Source organism: Malus sylvestris, chromosome 15 (assembly GCF_916048215.2).
Source record: "Malus sylvestris chromosome 15, drMalSylv7.2, whole genome shotgun sequence".
In the NCBI taxonomy this organism is placed as follows: Eukaryota; Viridiplantae; Streptophyta; class Magnoliopsida; order Rosales; family Rosaceae; genus Malus; species Malus sylvestris.
This window is the reverse complement of record NC_062274.1, coordinates 11,263,649-11,274,679: the sequence shown is the minus strand read 5'-3', so window position 1 is coordinate 11,274,679 and position 11,031 is coordinate 11,263,649.

Genomic DNA, 11,031 nt, shown 5'->3' with positions numbered 1-11,031 from the left:
GGGTAACAGCAGCACTGATAGAGCCGCCATGGATGTAGAGGTTCAGTAGTTTGGAAGAGGAGGTTGAAGAGGATGCAGATGAGAGGTTTTTGAGCCGTGGGATAGGCGATCTGTCATCAGCATCTTGATTACTAGCATAGGAAGATAATGTTGGGCTTGGGCAGGAGGAAGAGCATGGGCTGGGATTGTACGAAGCACAATTACTTGAGTGGAAAGACGAGCTAGCTACTGTGGATCCAGCCATCACATCCATGCGCTTCGACCGGCTTACATCCCGATATATAATTGAAGTTGATTAGTGGCGCAAAAAAAAAAAAAAAAAAAAAAAAAAAAAAAAAAAAAAAAGAAGTTCTCCTATGTGGATCTGATGGGCCATCTGTTTGGTTGCAGTTACATATGCGATGGAGTGGGGTGGCGTGGGGTTGTAGTTAGAGCTGGCATTTTCAACCCGACTCGTTAACTTGATCCGATCCGACCTAATCCGTTAAAATCAATATTCGGGTGAGTGATAAACGGGTCAGGTAGTTAACGGGTTGACGGATCAACCCGTTAATCACACGTTAAATAACAGGTCATTTTGGATGAACCCGCGAAACCCGTTAGTGTCAGTCACAAAAAACACTCATGGGTGCTCCTCCTCCAGCTGTATCTACGACATTCAGTACGAAGATCAGTCATTCTCCGTCGGATTTTTCGAGAAGGAATAGCTGAGCTTAACGCCGACGGATATTTTTGACGAGTTTTTGTTCAGGTGCGGCTAGAACAATTAGGGACTCTTCGGGGGCGCCGCCGGTTTGCTCGGTCTCGACTGGGATAAAATATCCCTCATCGAGTAATCCGCCTTGAAATACAATCGGTTATTCTCCTACTGCTGTTTGGACCCAAAATTACACAATCGGCCGAGATCGTTGAATGGGCGAATTCTAAACTGTTGGATTTACTAAGATAATTTTTTAATTATTATTTAAAGGATAACACTATGATTTTTTTAATCATATATTTATCTCTTAGATGATAAATTAAAATTATCTATACAGTTATCTCAAAGCATATCGGGTAGGCATGCAAAATAGGATACTGGAGAATATGTTTCTTTTGTGATATTGCTGTGGCCACGTGAGTCATGCATCATTAGGACTCCTGATACAAAGTGGTATTTGATGAAAGATGGTATCTCAAGTGATTAGATGATATTGCAATTAAATTATAATTTAATTTGCATGTATGGTTGCACCTGGACATCCGTCATGGAAAAAGAAGGCTTTAGTTGCATTGGGAGTCTTAATGAGATAAAGCAAGGATTTGATGGTGGAGAGAGAAGCCTAGGTAAGCTAGGTCTTTGGTCATGATGGGATAAGCCTAGATAATTTTTATATTTTGTATGAAAGGTCAACCAGCCGATGCCACATATCAGATTTCATTCTGCAAGGTAGAGTTGCAGTCAGACTCTACAACATTATATGACCGTGCAAGCCAAGTAATTCAGTCTTATAAATACAGAGGCAGTGGCAACGACAAAAGAGGACCTCCAATTCAACACACAACTACCCTGCGCAAATTCTCTCAACAACTTTGAGATTTTTATTTTCTCTTTTCGCTGACACATCTTCCGTTGGCATCAACAGCACTGTGAAAGCAACCGGTGACACCTTAAGTCGGCATAGATAGCTCTGTCACCGTAGAATCGGCCGATCTCGCAGTATCTTCCGTTGGCATCAACAGCACTGCGGGGAGGACGGTTGATTACCTATCCAAGTCTCGGTCGAGAAGGATTTATGAATCCTTATTGGTCAAGGTCATCTCATCAGCCTTCTCGGCAAAGTGAGGTGTTACAGTTATTACATTCGGCACATTGAAAGCCGAATTTGATATTGAACTTCGTAAGAATAGTAACCTTGTCTTCAGGTTCGAGAGCCCAAGAGGCCGAGACGTGTTCCTTTCTCGGCCGCAATCGCAAGACGCAGAAGTCAGCCGCGCACCTAACTCAACATCAACAAAATTTACTCATCGGCCGAGCTCGGCCGACGAGTTGGCACCCCCGCATTCACCGAAGGACGTAGTTAGCTTATAGATTGCTCGGCCTGCGAGCCACGTAGGCTTGGTAGTTTTTAGGGTCAACAACTGCCTACCCTCTAAATCCAGTGGCACTAGATACCTCAGCTTCGGAGAAGGCGGCAGATCTTCCAACGCCGTGAAATTCACACCCCTCACCGACAACAATGGCTTGGAGGATGGCATGTGGCTCGAGCTCTTCGAACGCGTTGACCATGATTCCTTAGTATTTGGGAAGATATGAGCAAAAGGAGAGGAAGTCCCAATAAACAGGGTCGTTTCGGTCGAGCACCGATTCGATCATGTGTATAGCCTTCAGAGGAGATTTCCGTCCAGGGAATTCTAAAATGGTGTCGGTGAGGTCCTTTGAACTTTGGGTGGTTTGTTCATGGATCTTAGGGAAATACAAAAAATCAGCCAGAGTTGCGGCCCAGAAGAGGTCGATGATGAAGGCGCAGATGACGGGTGAAACAAAAAAAAAAAATGTTAACAGGTTGGGTTTGGATGACCCCTAGCTTAACAGGTTAGGTTTGGATGACCCATTAACTTAACGGGTTGGGTTTGAATGACCCATTAAATTAACGGGTCAGGTGAAACCCGACCCAAACCCAATAAACCAGATCTGTTTACAGGTCTAGTTGTAGTGGTTGGTCGAGTGGGAGGGGAAGAACAAGATGAACTGTACATCTTCTTCTTCTTCTTTTTTTTTTTAATTTTTTAATTTTTTAATTTTTAAATTTTAATTACATAAGAACAAAAATTACTTTTTATTATTGAAAATTTTTAATCTACATGGCAATATTTATTAAACTTTTGAGACCTAATTTTGTGTCACGTCAGTACTTAATAGATTTTCAGAAACTACGTTAATAGATTTTCAATTTCAAGGACCATCTCTTGATGGAGTGGGTAATTTCAGAGATCATTCGTGATCAAATGTATTTTTCCAAATAGTGAAATTTTGGCTTATGAAAATGATCTTGTTTTTTTAATTATTTATTTTTTGGGAAGCCAATTAGGCCTATTAAATTGTGGAAAACATAATTAGAACAAACACTTCGACAACTTCTACATTTATACAAAAACACTTCAAGAGTTTAATTAATTGGTGAAAAAGATACCTCATCTATTCACTTGTCATGTTTTAGTTGATTTTTAGTTATGAATTTTCTTTAGTGTTACAAAGTATATTATGTTTTTTCTCTAAAGTATTGAGTTTGAAGTTGTTTTAAGTGTGTTTTTTTTCGAGGACTTACATGTAAAAACCTGTAATTACTACCTAAAGTACTAAGCATTAACAGTGCAAGCCATCCTAACATAGTAACATTGGCAACAGTTGACACTAGACCAGAAGATAAAAGAACATAAACTAGTATGCGATTTCACCTAAGAAACTAATCTAGTTGAGAATCTCATTTGGACTTTGTCCCCATGGTCCTGGCTAGCTTAGAATCCAAAGGCTAAGTTTGAACTTCGAATAAAGAGCAAAGTGATTTGCTTATGATTAGCTCGAGGGAAATGCTAAAGAGCCTCTTAAGATTGAACCCAACCCTGGGCTAAAAGCCAAATTTTCCCATTTATTTCCCCCTCCACCAAAACCTAACCCAACCCAACCTAACCTAAATGTTTGGGCTAAAAGTCAAATACCAAACAAAAGCCAAATACCCCCCCAAGAATTATCCCACAAACGCGTGGACTCGCCCAAACCCAGCCCACTCTCGACCTGAGGACGCGCCCTACTCTCCCCAAGCAAGCTGAGGCATTCAGCGCTCGACATGGTGGGACCCACTGTCAAGGCCGTTGTCAGCTACCATCAGGAGCCCAACGACTATTTTTTGCATCGGACGGTTGCTACTTTTGGACTGTTAGTTGATCCAAAGGTCCAGATTCAAATTTTGTTTTTCTTTTTTTTTAAATGTATTTTTAAAATACATTGAATCCAATGGCTGAGATAAAATATAATCAAATCTAACAGTAAAAAAAAGATATAGCAGCCCAAATTTAAATCCAACAACTAAAATAATTAAAAATAATTATTTAACTCAAAATTCACCCAAAAACTCTATAAATACCTATGTATTTGTTCAAACATCCACACAACACTCAATTTTCTCCTACAATTCTTCCAATTTTTCTTTCTACCATTTCTTTCCACTTCCAAAATTTTCAACATGGCAATAGAGCATATTAGAGGTCGTAATTGGACATGTGAGGAAGATGTTGCTTTATGCTTGGCATGAGTTTTTGTTAGCGAGGATGGTGCAGTTGGCACGAATCAAAATAAAAAGATTTTGTGGGATAAAATCATTCCAAAGTTCCATGAAAACTGCAATAGTGGCGGGAGGGAAGGCGGTGTTGTTTATGATTGGTGGAAGACTATCAACAAAGCATGCACTTTATGGAAGGGAAGCTTGAAGAGAGCCGTGGTTGGCATGGCTAGTGGAAGGAATGCCACAGAAATTGTGAGTTTTTTTGTTCATATTTTATTTGTCCTGTACATAATATTATTTTGCAACTAATTGTTTTTATGTATTTTTTGCATAGGGTGACAAAGCAATGGAAATTTACAAGACAAAAGTAACACAAAAAAATCAACCTTTTAAGTTGCATCATGCTTAGGACATCCTCAAGGATTGTCTGAGGTGGGAAACCGATGCGGACCAACAATGGGGAAAATTATTTCAACATGAAGCTGCACTGACAAATGATGAAGATGAAGGTGTCGATGAAATGACCTCAACTCCATCTTTTGCAAGGCCCCCGGGAAGAGATAAGCAAAAGGAAGCAAAGAGAAAAGTGAAGCCCCAAGATCCGATGAGTGCACACATTATTACCGGATTTGCAAGATTGACTGAAACCCATAGCGCTCGCTAAAAAGAAGCGGCCCAAATGGGTTTGCAAATTAAGGAAAAAGGGGATAGGGAGCAAGATAGGTTTGAAATTAATTTCATGATGAAAGACCTCAACAAATACACTCCAAAGAGGAAGAAGTTCTTACGTGGTAAGCAAAATGAAATTTTGCGAAAGTATGCCACAAGGAGTATATTTCAAGATGATGAATCATCTCAACCCTATATCCCAAGTCTATCATGAAGTCCACCACCAAGTTAAGATGGTGGATATCATTATTAAGTTTATGTAGTGTATGAATTATCGATTGTATTTAGTTTATGTGGTTTATGAATTGTCGTTTGTATTAAGTTTATGTAGTTTATTAATTGTCATGTGTATTAAATTTATGACTTATTAATTATTGTTTCTATTAATCTAGATGCCTTCAATAATTATTATACTTATTATTGCACACTTTGATGTAGAATAGATGCCTTCAATAGTTCAAACGACATTCAATAATTTTGACAACGTACTAGACAAAATACTTTGCAAATGAAGACACTTCATTTTATTACTAGAAAATACCAACATAGTACACTTAAAATTATTACATAAAATAACAACATAGCACACTAAAATTTAACACAAGAACACATTAATACACCAACATCATCAACGTTCACCGTTTCGGCGCCATACATGCTCAACCAAATCCTTGCGGAGCATAACATGACCTTGAGGAGCTTGAATTCTATTTAAACGTCTCATATACTCATTCAATGTGACATAATCCTGTCGGGTCTCATATGTGGTTGCAGCAAGATATTCAACATCTCTTGTCATAGCTCTCACATGTGTTGGTTGGTCATCATCCACATCTTCGTCTGAATCTTTTCAATTTCGATGTACTCATCTTCCACAATCATGTTGTGCAAAATTATGCATATCATCATGATTGAATGGAGGTCTTCGATATGCCATAATCGTGCAGCCCCTTTAACAATGGCTCATCGAGCTTGTAGGTTCCCGAATACTCTCTCCATATCCTTCTTGTAAGACTCCTGCCTCTGCGAAAATAATTTATTCTTCGCACTATCAGGATGAGAATAATTTTTGACAAAGGTAGACCAACTAGGATAAATATCATCAGTTAGGTAGTAACCTAACTCATATCTATTACCATTTACCTTGTACCAAAATTCTGGTGCCCATCCATTGACACATCATCAAATAGAGGAGAAGACCAAAGAATGTTGATATCGTTGTTTGATCCAGGAGCGTCTAAGATTGCATGCTAAATCCATGTAATGTAAGACGCCACAGCCTCGAGCACGATGGTTGGCTTGTTATGACAGCTCTTGAATTGACTGGCCCAAGCAGTAGGACAATTCTTCCACTCTTAATGCATACAATCGAGACTTCCTATTATACCAGGGAAGCTTCTTTTGTCTACCTTGCGTAGAAGCCTCTTCAAATCTTCACAATTTGGCTTGCGGAGGTATGTGGCTCCATATATGGCTTCAATTACCTTACAGAAGTGTTTCAGGTTCTCAATAGCAGTAGTCTTCGAAAGTCAGTAATACTCGTTTGTTGAGTCTGCAGAGCACTCATTAGCTAGCATCCGAAATGCAGAAATGAGCTTCTAATGAGGTGATAAACTTTGTCGGCCTACAACATCTATCTTCCTTGCAAAGTATTGGTCATGCTTGACAACTGCGTTCAAAATGCCTTCAAAAAGCTATCTCCTTATCCGAAACTGCCTCCAAAAATTTTGAGCATGAAATCTCGGATGCCCGATGACATAATCTTTCATCATTCGGTCATGACACTCTTCTCTATCACACTGCACAAATGAATGCCCCGTGACAGAACCACGATATCTAGATTCAGCATGGTGCTCATATTGCATAAGCGAGTTTGCAAATTCGGCTTCTGCGTTCATCATTTTTGCATCCACATTGTTAAGGCTTGGTATTGTGCCATTTGCATTGCCGTGCTATGTCTTCTTCTATCACCCATTGATGAGATATTAAGGATTTTTAGGAAACAAAAACACTTTAAAAGTTGAAAAATTGGTGAATATGTTGTTTGATGGTTTGATATTCAACCTGCGTTTCATGCGTTTCTTGTGTTTTGTATGTATTTTGGTATGTGTTTCATGTGTGTCATGTGTTTCACATGTGTTATGTGTGTGCTTCATCTTTATCATGTGTTTTGTATGTCCTTCACATGTATTTTGTATGTGCTTCACATGTGTTATGTGTGTCTTATGTGTTTGATGTATTCTGTGTTTATACATCTTTGTCATGATTTTCTTATTTTTCATAGTGTTTCATGAGTTTCGATTTAATGATTTTCAATATTTATCGGAATTTAAATATTTTTAGATTAAAATGTTCATAAAATTAATTTATGACAGTCTACATAATTTTTTTTAAAGTTAATTTAAGAAAAAAATTAGCCTAAGTTCATTTTTTAATAATATGGGGCTAAAATTTTTAGCTTTTAGCTCAAGGGTTGGAGATGGTCTTAGCATTTCTCTTAGGTCAAACTACTCACTAGGCAGGTGAAGTTTCGTGAACCATTTAATTGGACCTCAAGGGCCTTCATGTGGGACCATGGGTCAGTCCAAGGCTATTAAATTTTACATTAACTAGCATTTTTCCTTTTCTTTACCACTTTGGTTTTAATATTGTCATGTTCATTAGTATCATGGTTTAGTAGTATTCATCTTTATTGATGAGTGATATAATTTTTTGGCAAAGTTTTAGAAAGACTGTCCAAAACTCCAAATAGTTCAATACAAATATTATCGCATACTTAACCACTTGCTAGTCCAGTAAAAGTAGGAATTTATCATAAAAGCTGTGGTGCAATCAGGAATGGAATCGTATAATTATAAGTTGTAAATTGTTATGTCAAACGGCGGATGTGAGATTTTCAACATCTCCCTCACATGAGACCATGGTCACATGGGAAGACACGTGGCGAGGAAAGACAAGCATGTAAATACTACACTATTAGAACATACTTATTAATTAGGATTGTATACGGGCTTAGATAAACCCTGCTCTGATATCATGTTAGAGTTTCATAAAGACGAGCCAAATAGTTAAACACTGATGTTGTGCCCCACTTAACCACTTGCTAGTTTGAGTGGCGTTTAATCCTAAAAGGCTTCGACATAATTAGAAATGGAGCCGTGTAATCATAAATTAGAAATTATTTTGTCAAACTCCTGATGTACAATTCACCTTATGTGATTAACAAGTTTGTACCACATTATTAAAAGATAAGAGATTGAATTCAAGGTCTCAATAATAGATGTGATTATTAATTGATTGAGCTACAATTCATTGTAAGAGTACCTTAATAATAGATGTTAGATTGAAATGGATTTAGTTATTTGTGCAGCTTTTGTTTGCTAAAGTTTTGCGATTTTGGATTTATTGGTTTTGTTATCCTATTGCTATTTGTGATATTGTACACTAATTTACGCTAAGAAGAAAGAAGAATTTGAAATCCAAACATGTTGAAGAAATACACTAATCATTAGGGTAATCCAACGCTTGCAAAGCATTAAGGATAACATTAAGGAAGCATTAGGAAACATCATTCAATATGTCCATCACTTAGTCGTCATCAACACGGCCTGATGAAGAGAGTTCATGCATAGGTGTCTTACTGCCGGAATATGTTGCCGCTGTAATTCTCCATGATCAATCTAATTGGAGTAAGTGTGTACCATCCCATTCATATACAAATGATATTAGACTTCTGTCTAGTATCACCTAAATATATATAGTTGTTACATTTCATGCAAAGACACCTTATACGATTCCTGAGCACCAACATGGTTGTTTGCAAATTGAATAAATTTGCCCATTCAATCCGAATATTGGTCTTAACTTTTTTTTTTTTTGAGAAACTGGAAACTGGTTATTGGTCTTAACTTTTATCTCGCAATTTGATCCACTTTTTTGTCAATTGTGCCTATTTTCAGAGAATTTAGTTATCATAATAATTTGATACGCTTCATCTCCCTCTTATGCCTCCAGTAATGATCCTATCCTATTCGAAAGTGCACTTTATATGATGTGATTTGGGATTCACGCGACTATTTCTAATCGTAAAAAATTATGCAACGTCTCCCTTGGGCTCCCAAGTGCACAATGTAAATATTATAAACAAATATCTAGTATGCAATCAAAGAACATTAAGGGGATACAACTGAATTTTTTTACAGTCCAAACTTAGCCATGTTAATCGCAAACACTAAACACATAGTAGCGCATTCGCGAACTGTCTGGACTGGATATTCAAGAATTAGTTAGATTGCAGAGCCACATACTACGTCGACATGCGCATCCAACAGACTCTCAAACAGGTCAAAGGTTTTTTCGAATTTATTATACGAAGTTAATTAATATAATAAACTTCATATAAATGGTTATGAAATATTAACAAATTTTACACCACATCGCAGACTGATGCTGCACAAATTAAATTCGTTTAATCTACATATATTTCAAGGACACACAAACTCAAAATTTCACTTACCTCGCAATTTCAACATACATACATACATACATACATACATATACATATATATATATATATATATATATATAAAACAATTGAATAAATTAGAACTTACTAATTTATAATTAAAAGACATATACATACCTTTCTTTTCATTTTCTTCGAATCCAATCACAAGCCTTAACCAATCAAAATTAATATATCAATTGGAAGAGAGAGACGGAGAGGATGTGAGTGAGAGAGGGAAGAGAGAGATGCAGGTGAGCAGCGGCGAGGAAAAAGAAGAAAAGAAGAAGAGGGAAAAATGAAGAAGGCACGAACCATCTCGTCCAGCAAACATGAGGATGACGTCGAGCAAATTTTTTGTCGGTGGATTTTCTTACAGGTTATTGTAAGCCTTTACTCAACGACATAAAAACTCGAACTAACGTACATGGTCGTCGGGCACAGGGCTTCGAGTCGACGAACCTCTATTTTGTTGGGCAAACATTCTCAAATTACGCACCTTTTTTTTTTTTTGCGCCAAATATTTGCATGACGGTTTTCACCTTGCCCTACAAAAATTTTCCGTCGCATAAAGATTGTGGGCGAATCCTGAATGTTGATCATGTTTGCCTAACCAATTGCAAAATACATCGGGTAAAAGACCTTTACCCGAGAAAATGTGACTTCTTGAACAAAATTTCGTAGGACAAAGCCACATTTATGAAGAAAAAAATTCTGTAAAGAACCAACTATTTATCGTACGCATAATCAATTGAGAAACAACACAAAAGGAAGGCGAGGCAACATACGCATATGTAGGCATATGCAGAGACTTCGCATGTGCCTCAATTAATCTATCACAGACTACTCTGTTATTGTCTGATTTTCGGGATATACGATGAAAACTAATAAGGGTGGGTGATATTTAATGGGCGTCTTTATCTTTGTCTCCCTTCCATTTTACTGGGTGTCCTTACACCTGCCCCTTCCCTTTCCCTACACCAACGCAGCAGTTCGAACCCGCCAAACACCACACCAACACTCCAATGTATATAAAACCCTAAGTTAAATCTAAAGGCTGAGATTAAGATTGAATCACATTAAACGTGGATCCGACGGCTGAAACAGGAGCAACCGCAATAGAGAAGTGGCCAATGGGACTTTTGATGCCAACGCAGTTACAGGCCCTTCTCAGCACAACATTCCACAACTAGTGCTAAGTTAGTGGTGCAACTTGACAATTTTCAAAGGAGAAATCTTAAGAAGACGATCTCAAAAAATAAAATTTTTTATGAACTCATCGTCGCCTCATGTTTTTAGTATAATATTTTATAATATTATTATGAAAATACGTTGTCTTAGTAATCCCACTTTTAAAAAAGTTTACTTAATATTTTTCTTTGGGTAAATTACATTTTGCATATTGAGAGAAATTGCAACTTCATACAATATCTTTAAAATTTCATACAATATTTTTAAAATATTTCAATCACATACATTTACTTATATTCATTACAATTTCATACATCCGTTAAAAATTCTGTTAGTTTTACGGTTAAAGGATGGAAAAATATAAAGTTCATATTTGAGCTAAAATGTCTGCACCTTGTTCCACAT